This window comes from Pleurodeles waltl, chromosome 12 (assembly GCF_031143425.1).
Source record: "Pleurodeles waltl isolate 20211129_DDA chromosome 12, aPleWal1.hap1.20221129, whole genome shotgun sequence".
NCBI classification, from domain to species: Eukaryota; Metazoa; Chordata; class Amphibia; order Caudata; family Salamandridae; genus Pleurodeles; species Pleurodeles waltl.
In genome coordinates, this window is record NC_090451.1 from 114,680,178 (window position 1) to 114,692,968 (window position 12,791).

Sequence of the window (12,791 nt, forward strand, 5' to 3'; positions counted from 1 at the left end):
GCAAACAAAATTGTGTTAAGAATTTTAGATTCTATTAAGGACACGGAGACCAGGATTATCCCACCCAGTAAATACATTGAATTAAAATGTTATTTACACAATTTGGTTTGTGATGCAAGCATATTTCCCACCCCTGAAATTACTGGTTTTAATATACTTGTCTCCTCATGTTTTTTATTTTTTTTAGAATCTGATTCCAAAAAAGGGTTTAGTTTTGGTGGAACATCCTTTTTTCTTTTTGGCAAGTATGAATCCTTGGTTGATGTTCCTTGCGGTCAGGAGACTGTTTCTGGACGTGGGCACTGAATGGTATAGCCAGTATACAAAGAAAGAGGAAGTCAGATGATGCCTCACCAGTTTATAGACTATGTTGGTCTGCTATTCGTGGTCATGGGAGGCGGGGTTCACAGCCTCAATAAGTGTTTACTGCTTTTTTATAGGCTGCTGTTCTTTTTAGTAGGAAAGATTGAGAAGCGTAATCCTCGCCTCCGTGTCCTCAATAGAATCTAAAATTCTTAAGGCAAAGCTAGAAAAATTTGTAATCTCCAGTTGCTACAAAATGTTACATTGCGGTGAGCCATCTTCAACTGACCCTAATATTTGCCACAGCAAAACCGGCATTCTGGAAATTGTATTGTTTCGCTCTTAAAAGTGTATGAATGTGCTGAAAACATGTCAATTCGAAAGACGCATATGGATAAAAAAACACTAAGGCTGACTGAAGGTGTGGTAAGGTGGCACTTAACCACTGTGCACTTTGTAATTCTGTAGTACACATTGACAAGAACTGCTTGCCAGTTGTCTGCAATAATACAACGACAAAAATAAATATAGAAATCATGGTCTTTAGAGAATGGGATTCTTCTATGAACAGTCTCCTGCCTCTGACTGCATGAAGCATTGCTGGCTCAGTGGTAGAATTCTCCCCTGGCATGCGGGAGGTCCGATTTCAATTCCTGGCTAATGCACGTTTGTGTTTGTACATTTATTTTTATTATGTAAATTCTGAAGTATTTTCAAAGATTACAAATCAGCCTAAACACACATTTGTGCAAACAGAGCGCGCTGCATCAATTGTTCATGTGTGAACTAGAACAGTTCACTGGGTCCTTCATTGGAAGCAGCTGCAGGGGCTCCTGCCCGCCCCTGGTGTTTCACGTGGAAATGTTCACCCATCATGCCACGTCTTTAACTCTTTGTATACAATCGGCTTTAATACACTGTCCTCCGGGCTTTAAATGCACCGGTGCTCGCAGGTACTGAGTACAGGCACTTTTTTTCTCCTCCTGAGTACCGGTACTCAAAGTGGCAGCCGAGCCAACCTTTAGAGATTAGGCATGCACTTGCATCAACCACGCCGGATCCAATTGCTTCACAATACACAGATAATCCAAATGTTTATTCTGTAGTTGGAACATTGGAACAACATCAAAGAACAGAATGTGAATGACTGCTGTTTGCAACTCTTGTGTTTTCGTTCTGTTTTATAGTGTGAAGTGCATCCTTGTGCCATCTTTTTATTGCCCAATTTTTTTTATAATTCTTCCTAACTGCTGCATTATTTATGTCAAAAGACTTTACACGAATTTCATACAACCATAAAATTGAAACTACTGGCTAAGAAACTAGTCAGTATGTGGGCCAGAACCTGTCCAAGTGCTGCCATCTATGCTCTGGCACTCCTGTGCAGGTCTGTGCACCCTCAGATATCCTGGTCTTGTCGGTGAACACTGCTTCACCCCTATGAGAAGCCCAACTAACTATACACTCATCTGCATCGACGAGCAATACATCCTGCACATATAAACTCCTCCTGAAATGTTGACGAGCCCCTGGACAGGTGCTTAAGGAAATCAAACCTCCCCTTGATCTGTGATTAGAACATTAGGATTTCCCCTCCATCAATCCCTTTCCAACTTGTCCTGTATAATCAGTCTTCCTCGCCCAAGGACTAGTCAAGGGACCACCAGCAAGCTACCTTCACTCCAAGCTCCTCAATTGTGTCCATTTGTAATGATTGTGGAACACTCTATGCTTTCTTGAGACAAAATAGACAAACTTTGGCCTAAGATCTCAGCATCTGACATTCAAGAGAGCCCACCTGGCAGAGGTTGAGCCACCTTCATAAAATTCAGTGAAGTGCAATTACCCCTGGATTTGAAACCTGCAATGACAAAGCCACTGAACGGTGCCAAACCTGTGTCACTGCCACACAACATAGATTAACAATAAGACTTAAATCCAAAGCGCTCCCCAGTATCGACTGAAATGCGCCTTTACAACCCCCTCCCGAAAAACCCCAGAGATTACCTTGAAGAGTAGGTCATTTCCATAGCAATGTGTAGCTTTGTGGTGCTTGAGATAATCAGTTAATGCTGACTGCGCGGCCACAATTCACATCCACACTGTACAATGTGGTGACACACGGTCCTTGTCCTTCGTTACAGAACCCAACCGGAAAGGCTGTTACTACACCGTCTCTGTGGCAATCGGTTAGCGCGTTCGACTGTTAACCGAAAGGTTGGTGGTTCGAGCCCACCCAGGGACGAGACCAGTTTTACCAGATCTCACATGGAAATCCATTTCCTTTTCATCTCTAAACTACGTGTAAAACGACGACGACTCTTACGGCACAGAGGAATACCAAAGTAGCATTTGGCATCATCACATAATATTGCACAAAGGATCATTTACGTCATTCTATCAGATTTGCGTGAGAATTAACGTGTCCACACAATAATAAAGAGTGGTGACTGCTCCTTATTGCATCGTGAATCATATGGTGACAGCATGAGCAGCACCTCCTAAAACACTAAATTCTATCTAGATCTGTAATTGACTGTTTCACAGATGCAGTTTCCTGGAGCTGCCTATGGTGCAGTTCACCTGCCTCACCAGGGCAGGAGATTTCTACTGGGTGTAGCACAGCGACATCTGCAGGCCATTTATGGAATTGGCACAGCTTAGAAAAGTTTATAAATGCAAAGCACAGTAAAAATATGATTGACAAGTACAGGAAAAACAAAAAGGGGGTTATAAATCTGGTCCTCGATACAACAGTGAATGGAGGAGAGAGGGAAAATGCGGTGATTGAATTGATTTGCTACAGAATAGAAAAGTGGTCGGAGTCTTGGCGTGGACTCAACATGTGATTCTGTGCAAATAAGAAATGAATGTGACGTGTATTGTGGCCGAGTTCGCGCTGCCTCCAGCTTTTTTTAATATAACGCGAACGTTATAAAGCTGCAAACTATAGCGTGAGCTCGGTCCAATGGTATTGGAGCTCTTTACGTGAGCATCAGATTACACAAGGTCAGGTTGTTTTTTGTTGTTGTTGTTGTTGTCGTTTTAGTCACAAATTGAGTGATTTTGTTCAGAATCACAGCTTTGAAGGGAGTGGTGGTTGAGCCTTGAGGGTCGGAGTTGACTAGCAAGGACAACCAATCCTATTCTTTTTCAAGAAATATGGATGTTGGTGAATGCAGTATTTTACGGAAACACACACCATGCATAGTAAAGCAAAACACTCGACGAAGATGGGATTCAAACCCACGCGTGCAGAGCACAATGGATTAGCAGTCCATCGCCTTAACCACTCGGCCACCTCGTCCACTGTAGACTGACCTTTACCAGCTCTCTATATCTGGTGACGGACAGTAGAGGCGTGTGAAATGGGTTAGGTATAGAACAAGGAATCTTGTGTTTTTACTGAATAATATAAATAGTTCATAATAATAAATAATTAATGGTACCTCACATGCCGAAAACAGTCCCAGTGCACAGTGTGTTAGTCAATATGCCTTAAGTGTGAGGGGTCTAAGGGCAGATTAACTTGGAGAACATTATGTCACTGGCCACTGATGGGGTAACGACACGGACAAAATGAGCCACTGATGGCACTGACTCAAAAACTGTGGCAGAGACACCACCTGCCTGTCACTAACAGGCCACCGTCAGGAACTGCTATAAATGATCCTACCACAGAGATGCAGCCTGGCCCCTGCCGGTGAAAGGCACTTGTGTCACTAAACCTACCAACAAGAGGCCGTGACGTCACTACGAATCAGAAACAATGATGTCACTAAACCTGCCAATAAGAAGCTGTGATGTATTTATTGGCATCAAGAGACCATTTCAAAAGTGAACCTGTCCCTCAGAGGAAGTGATGTCACTGAGAGGCAATGTAACCAGTGCCCCGTGACCTCAAAACGTGTGACCAATCACTACCACACATCGCCTCCACGTATCTCGGCTTTTGTGTTTTCTTCAATGTGAAGCCTGGTGTGTGTTGTACATCCTCCCTTTCAGTGTCACGAGAAGATGCTACATGAGCAAGGTTGGTTAGCTCAGTCGGTTAGAGTCTGATGTTTTGATAGCTCAGTTGGTTAGAGTCTGGTGTTAATACCGCCATTGTTTGATCTCAGTGCGAGGAAGAAAATGCCTCCTTATGCCCCCCACCCCCCTCTATAATGTCTCGTTTCAAAGGAAAGTTCTTGCAACGCGCTGCTACCTTTCCGTCTTCAAAACAGAAAAAAAAAACAGATTCCCGCCGAGGAGACAGAAAAACAGCTCCACGATTAGGAGATGTATGTAACCTCAGTTGGGTAGCTGGCAAGACCAATAAGGTCACGGGTGTCATACCTGTACGTCACCCTCATATGTTTTGTCTAGTTTTTGCTTGTGTTCATTTTTGCTTAACCTACGCCCTCTGCAAGCAGACCCATCGTCAGTAGCTAGTATGGTGGATACATATCTGGCCCAGGACACGTGAGTCCAGTCCAGGTCAGCTGACTGGTGACACCGGTGTTTGATGGGTGAGGAGTGGGTGTTAGCACGGCCCTTGGGTAGGGGCTGCCTTATTACATGCCCAGCAGGACACTACATCCCTGGAAAAATCCAAACAAAAAGACACGTGCAAACTGTGGAAAACGAAACAAAACAAACAGGATACCACATAGTCCATCAGTCTCTATAGTCAGTCAGCAGGATAGCAGTGAGTACATGGACAGATGATGTTGGCTGACTAGGATATCTCCATTCACCTTCATAATTTAACCATAATGGTTCAGGACATAGATGCTGGCTCGCACAGATCAGTGACATTCTGGCAGCACACCGGGTGGAATCATGTCCCTCATCTGGAGCTGATCCACTCTGCTGAGGATGATTTGTGGTTGGTGTCAATAGTTCAAAACAGGGCGCGTCAGGAGTGTTGGTGTTGCTTGAGGTCCTAAAGACAGTCTTGGCGTGCTGTGACCTGTTGGACTCTGTATTACATGGCACAGTTTCTTCCTGGAATCCCATGTTTAAAAGGTTTTATTATAAACCAGTAGTGCATGTTTCTAATTTGGTGGTGGGCCAGCCTTGAACCAGCATAATCAGAGCCTCCGGTCCCGACATAGCAAACAAAATTGTGTTAAGAATTTTAGATTCTATTAAGGACACGGAGACCAGGATTATCCCACCCAGTAAATACATTGAATTAAAATGTTATTTACACAATTTGGTTTGTGATGCAAGCATATTTCCCACCCCTGAAATTACTGGTTTTAATATACTTGTCTCCTCATGTTTTTTATTTTTTTTAGAATCTGATTCCAAAAAAGGGTTTAGTTTTGGTGGAACATCCTTTTTTCTTTTTGGCAAGTATGAATCCTTGGTTGATGTTCCTTGCGGTCAGGAGACTGTTTCTGGACGTGGGCACTGAATGGTATAGCCAGTATACAAAGAAAGAGGAAGTCAGATGATGCCTCACCAGTTTATAGACTATGTTGGTCTGCTATTCGTGGTCATGGGAGGCGGGGTTCACAGCCTCAATAAGTGTTTACTGCTTTTTTATAGGCTGCTGTTCTTTTTAGTAGGAAAGATTGAGAAGCGTAATCCTCGCCTCCGTGTCCTCAATAGAATCTAAAATTCTTAAGGCAAAGCTAGAAAAATTTGTAATCTCCAGTTGCTACAAAATGTTACATTGCGGTGAGCCATCTTCAACTGACCCTAATATTTGCCACAGCAAAACCGGCATTCTGGAAATTGTATTGTTTCGCTCTTAAAAGTGTATGAATGTGCTGAAAACATGTCAATTCGAAAGACGCATATGGATAAAAAAACACTAAGGCTGACTGAAGGTGTGGTAAGGTGGCACTTAACCACTGTGCACTTTGTAATTCTGTAGTACACATTGACAAGAACTGCTTGCCAGTTGTCTGCAATAATACAACGACAAAAATAAATATAGAAATCATGGTCTTTAGAGAATGGGATTCTTCTATGAACAGTCTCCTGCCTCTGACTGCATGAAGCATTGCTGGCTCAGTGGTAGAATTCTCCCCTGGCATGCGGGAGGTCCGATTTCAATTCCTGGCTAATGCACGTTTGTGTTTGTACATTTATTTTTATTATGTAAATTCTGAAGTATTTTCAAAGATTACAAATCAGCCTAAACACACATTTGTGCAAACAGAGCGCGCTGCATCAATTGTTCATGTGTGAACTAGAACAGTTCACTGGGTCCTTCATTGGAAGCAGCTGCAGGGGCTCCTGCCCGCCCCTGGTGTTTCACGTGGAAATGTTCACCCATCATGCCACGTCTTTAACTCTTTGTATACAATCGGCTTTAATACACTGTCCTCCGGGCTTTAAATGCACCGGTGCTCGCAGGTACTGAGTACAGGCACTTTTTTTCTCCTCCTGAGTACCGGTACTCATAGTGGCAGCCGAGCCAACCTTTAGAGATTAGGCATGCACTTGCATCAACCACGCCGGATCCAATTGCTTCACAATACACAGATAATCCAAATGTTTATTCTGTAGTTGGAACATTGGAACAACATCAAAGAACAGAATGTGAATGACTGCTGTTTGCAACTCTTGTGTTTTCGTTCTGTTTTATAGTGTGAAGTGCATCCTTGTGCCATCTTTTTATTGCCCAATTTTTTTTATAATTCTTCCTAACTGCTGCATTATTTATGTCAAAAGACTTTACACGAATTTCATACAACCATAAAATTGAAACTACTGGCTAAGAAACTAGTCAGTATGTGGGCCAGAACCTGTCCAAGTGCTGCCATCTATGCTCTGGCACTCCTGTGCAGGTCTGTGCACCCTCAGATATCCTGGTCTTGTCGGTGAACACTGCTTCACCCCTATGAGAAGCCCAACTAACTATACACTCATCTGCATCGACGAGCAATACATCCTGCACATATAAACTCCTCCTGAAATGTTGACGAGCCCCTGGACAGGTGCTTAAGGAAATCAAACCTCCCCTTGATCTGTGATTAGAACATTAGGATTTCCCCTCCATCAATCCCTTTCCAACTTGTCCTGTATAATCAGTCTTCCTCGCCCAAGGACTAGTCAAGGGACCACCAGCAAGCTACCTTCACTCCAAGCTCCTCAATTGTGGCCATTTGTAATGATTGTGGAACACTCTATGCTTTCTTGAGACAAAATAGACAAACTTTGGCCTAAGATCTCAGCATCTGACATTCAAGAGAGCCCACCTGGCAGAGGTTGAGCCACCTTCATAAAATTCAGTGAAGTGCAATTACCCCTGGATTTGAAACCTGCAATGACAAAGCCACTGAACGGTGCCAAACCTGTGTCACTGCCACACAACATAGATTAACAATAAGACTTAAATCCAAAGCGCTCCCCAGTATCGACTGAAATGCGCCTTTACAACCCCCTCCCGAAAAACCCCAGAGATTACCTTGAAGAGTAGGTCATTTCCATAGCAATGTGTAGCTTTGTGGTGCTTGAGATAATCAGTTAATGCTGACTGCGCGGCCACAATTCACATCCACACTGTACAATGTGGTGACACACGGTCCTTGTCCTTCGTTACAGAACCCAACCGGAAAGGCTGTTACTACACCGTCTCTGTGGCAATCGGTTAGCGCGTTCGACTGTTAACCGAAAGGTTGGTGGTTCGAGCCCACCCAGGGACGAGACCAGTTTTACCAGATCTCACATGGAAATCCATTTCCTTTTCATCTCTAAACTACGTGTAAAACGACGACGACTCTTACGGCACAGAGGAATACCAAAGTAGCATTTGGCATCATCACATAATATTGCACAAAGGATCATTTACGTCATTCTATCAGATTTGCGTGAGAATTAACGTGTCCACACAATAATAAAGAGTGGTGACTGCTCCTTATTGCATCGTGAATCATATGGTGACAGCATGAGCAGCACCTCCTAAAACACTAAATTCTATCTAGATCTGTAATTGACTGTTTCACAGATGCAGTTTCCTGGAGCTGCCTATGGTGCAGTTCACCTGCCGCACCAGGGCAGGAGATTTCTACTGGGTGTAGCACAGCGACATCTGCAGGCCATTTATGGAATTGGCACAGCTTAGAAAAGTTTATAAATGCAAAGCACAGTAAAAATATGATTGACAAGTACAGGAAAAACAAAAAGGGGGTTATAAATCTGGTCCTCGATACAACAGTGAATGGAGGAGAGAGGGAAAATGCGGTGATTGAATTGATTTGCTACAGAATAGAAAAGTGGTCGGAGTCTTGGCGTGGACTCAACATGTGATTCTGTGCAAATAAGAAATGAATGTGACGTGTATTGTGGCCGAGTTCGCGCTGCCTCCAGCTTTTTTGAATATAACGCGAACGTTATAAAGCTGCAAACTATAGCGTGAGCTCGGTCCAATGGTATTGGAGCTCTTTACGTGAGCATCAGATTACACAAGGTCAGGTTGTTTTTTGTTGTTGTTGTTGTTGTCGTTTTAGTCACAAATTGAGTGATTTTGTTCAGAATCACAGCTTTGAAGGGAGTGGTGGTTGAGCCTTGAGGGTCGGAGTTGACTAGCAAGGACAACCAATCCTATTCTTTTTCAAGAAATATGGATGTTGGTGAATGCAGTATTTTACGGAAACACACACCATGCATAGTAAAGCAAAACACTCGACGAAGATGGGATTCAAACCCACGCGTGCAGAGCACAATGGATTAGCAGTCCATCGCCTTAACCACTCGGCCACCTCGTCCACTGTAGACTGACCTTTACCAGCTCTCTATATCTGGTGACGGACAGTAGAGGCGTGTGAAATGGGTTAGGTATAGAACAAGGAATCTTGTGTTTTTACTGAATAATATAAATAGTTCATAATAATAAATAATTAATGGTACCTCACATGCCGAAAACAGTCCCAGTGCACAGTGTGTTAGTCAATATGCCTTAAGTGTGAGGGGTCTAAGGGCAGATTAACTTGGAGAACATTATGTCACTGGCCACTGATGGGGTAACGACACGGACAAAATGAGCCACTGATGGCACTGACTCAAAAACTGTGGCAGAGACACCACCTGCCTGTCACTAACAGGCCACCGTCAGGAACTGCTATAAATGATCCTACCACAGAGATGCAGCCTGGCCCCTGCCGGTGAAAGGCACTTGTGTCACTAAACCTACCAACAAGAGGCCGTGACGTCACTACGAATCAGAAACAATGATGTCACTAAACCTGCCAATAAGAAGCTGTGATGTATTTATTGGCATCAAGAGACCATTTCAAAAGTGAACCTGTCCCTCAGAGGAAGTGATGTCACTGAGAGGCAATGTAACCAGTGCCCCGTGACCTCAAAACGTGTGACCAATCACTACCACACATCGCCTCCACGTATCTCGGCTTTTGTGTTTTCTTCAATGTGAAGCCTGGTGTGTGTTGTACATCCTCCCTTTCAGTGTCACGAGAAGATGCTACATGAGCAAGGTTGGTTAGCTCAGTCGGTTAGAGTCTGATGTTTTGATAGCTCAGTTGGTTAGAGTCTGGTGTTAATACCGCCATTGTTTGATCTCAGTGCGAGGAAGAAAATGCCTCCTTATGCCCCCCACCCCCCTCTATAATGTCTCGTTTCAAAGGAAAGTTCTTGCAACGCGCTGCTACCTTTCCGTCTTCAAAACAGAAAAAAAAAACAGATTCCCGCCGAGGAGACAGAAAAACAGCTCCACGATTAGGAGATGTATGTAACCTCAGTTGGGTAGCTGGCAAGACCAATAAGGTCACGGGTGTCATACCTGTACGTCACCCTCATATGTTTTGTCTAGTTTTTGCTTGTGTTCATTTTTGCTTAACCTACGCCCTCTGCAAGCAGACCCATCGTCAGTAGCTAGTATGGTGGATACATATCTGGCCCAGGACACGTGAGTCCAGTCCAGGTCAGCTGACTGGTGACACCGGTGTTTGATGGGTGAGGAGTGGGTGTTAGCACGGCCCTTGGGTAGGGGCTGCCTTATTACATGCCCAGCAGGACACTACATCCCTGGAAAAATCCAAACAAAAAGACACGTGCAAACTGTGGAAAACGAAACAAAACAAACAGGATACCACATAGTCCATCAGTCTCTATAGTCAGTCAGCAGGATAGCAGTGAGTACATGGACAGATGATGTTGGCTGACTAGGATATCTCCATTCACCTTCATAATTTAACCATAATGGTTCAGGACATAGATGCTGGCTCGCACAGATCAGTGACATTCTGGCAGCACACCGGGTGGAATCATGTCCCTCATCTGGAGCTGATCCACTCTGCTGAGGATGATTTGTGGTTGGTGTCAATAGTTCAAAACAGGGCGCGTCAGGAGTGTTGGTGTTGCTTGAGGTCCTAAAGACAGTCTTGGCGTGCTGTGACCTGTTGGACTCTGTATTACATGGCACAGTTTCTTCCTGGAATCCCATGTTTAAAAGGTTTTATTATAAACCAGTAGTGCATGTTTCTAATTTGGTGGTGGGCCAGCCTTGAACCAGCATAATCAGAGCCTCCGGTCCCGACATAGCAAACAAAATTGTGTTAAGAATTTTAGATTCTATTAAGGACACGGAGACCAGGATTATCCCACCCAGTAAATACATTGAATTAAAATGTTATTTACACAATTTGGTTTGTGATGCAAGCATATTTCCCACCCCTGAAATTACTGGTTTTAATATACTTGTCTCCTCATGTTTTTTATTTTTTTTAGAATCTGATTCCAAAAAAGGGTTTAGTTTTGGTGGAACATCCTTTTTTCTTTTTGGCAAGTATGAATCCTTGGTTGATGTTCCTTGCGGTCAGGAGACTGTTTCTGGACGTGGGCACTGAATGGTATAGCCAGTATACAAAGAAAGAGGAAGTCAGATGATGCCTCACCAGTTTATAGACTATGTTGGTCTGCTATTCGTGGTCATGGGAGGCGGGGTTCACAGCCTCAATAAGTGTTTACTGCTTTTTTATAGGCTGCTGTTCTTTTTAGTAGGAAAGATTGAGAAGCGTAATCCTCGCCTCCGTGTCCTCAATAGAATCTAAAATTCTTAAGGCAAAGCTAGAAAAATTTGTAATCTCCAGTTGCTACAAAATGTTACATTGCGGTGAGCCATCTTCAACTGACCCTAATATTTGCCACAGCAAAACCGGCATTCTGGAAATTGTATTGTTTCGCTCTTAAAAGTGTATGAATGTGCTGAAAACATGTCAATTCGAAAGACGCATATGGATAAAAAAACACTAAGGCTGACTGAAGGTGTGGTAAGGTGGCACTTAACCACTGTGCACTTTGTAATTCTGTAGTACACATTGACAAGAACTGCTTGCCAGTTGTCTGCAATAATACAACGACAAAAATAAATATAGAAATCATGGTCTTTAGAGAATGGGATTCTTCTATGAACAGTCTCCTGCCTCTGACTGCATGAAGCATTGCTGGCTCAGTGGTAGAATTCTCCCCTGGCATGCGGGAGGTCCGATTTCAATTCCTGGCTAATGCACGTTTGTGTTTGTACATTTATTTTTATTATGTAAATTCTGAAGTATTTTCAAAGATTACAAATCAGCCTAAACACACATTTGTGCAAACAGAGCGCGCTGCATCAATTGTTCATGTGTGAACTAGAACAGTTCACTGGGTCCTTCATTGGAAGCAGCTGCAGGGGCTCCTGCCCGCCCCTGGTGTTTCACGTGGAAATGTTCACCCATCATGCCACGTCTTTAACTCTTTGTATACAATCGGCTTTAATACACTGTCCTCCGGGCTTTAAATGCACCGGTGCTCGCAGGTACTGAGTACAGGCACTTTTTTTCTCCTCCTGAGTACCGGTACTCAAAGTGGCAGCCGAGCCAACCTTTAGAGATTAGGCATGCACTTGCATCAACCACGCCGGATCCAATTGCTTCACAATACACAGATAATCCAAATGTTTATTCTGTAGTTGGAACATTGGAACAACATCAAAGAACAGAATGTGAATGACTGCTGTTTGCAACTCTTGTGTTTTCGTTCTGTTTTATAGTGTGAAGTGCATCCTTGTGCCATCTTTTTATTGCCCAATTTTTTTTATAATTCTTCCTAACTGCTGCATTATTTATGTCAAAAGACTTTACACGAATTTCATACAACCATAAAATTGAAACTACTGGCTAAGAAACTAGTCAGTATGTGGGCCAGAACCTGTCCAAGTGCTGCCATCTATGCTCTGGCACTCCTGTGCAGGTCTGTGCACCCTCAGATATCCTGGTCTTGTCGGTGAACACTGCTTCACCCCTATGAGAAGCCCAACTAACTATACACTCATCTGCATCGACGAGCAATACATCCTGCACATATAAACTCCTCCTGAAATGTTGACGAGCCCCTGGACAGGTGCTTAAGGAAATCAAACCTCCCCTTGATCTGTGATTAGAACATTAGGATTTCCCCTCCATCAATCCCTTTCCAACTTGTCCTGTATAATCAGTCTTCCTCGCCCAAGGACTAGTCAAGGGACCACCAGCAAGCTACCTTCACTCCAA

At 43.6% G+C, this 12,791-nt stretch overlaps 2 non-coding genes across 2 annotated transcripts; both read right to left on the reverse strand.

Moving 5' to 3' along the window:
• Positions 1-3,528: 3,528 nt before the first annotated feature.
• Positions 3,529-3,610, reverse strand: TRNAS-GCU (transfer RNA serine (anticodon GCU)). Its single transcript has one exon. It is a non-coding gene; the product is annotated as a tRNA-Ser (tRNA).
• Positions 3,611-8,929: 5,319 nt separating this feature from the next.
• On the reverse strand, positions 8,930-9,011 carry TRNAS-GCU (transfer RNA serine (anticodon GCU)). The gene has a single exon. It is a non-coding gene; the product is annotated as a tRNA-Ser (tRNA).
• Between the last annotated feature and the right edge of the window lie 3,780 nt (positions 9,012-12,791).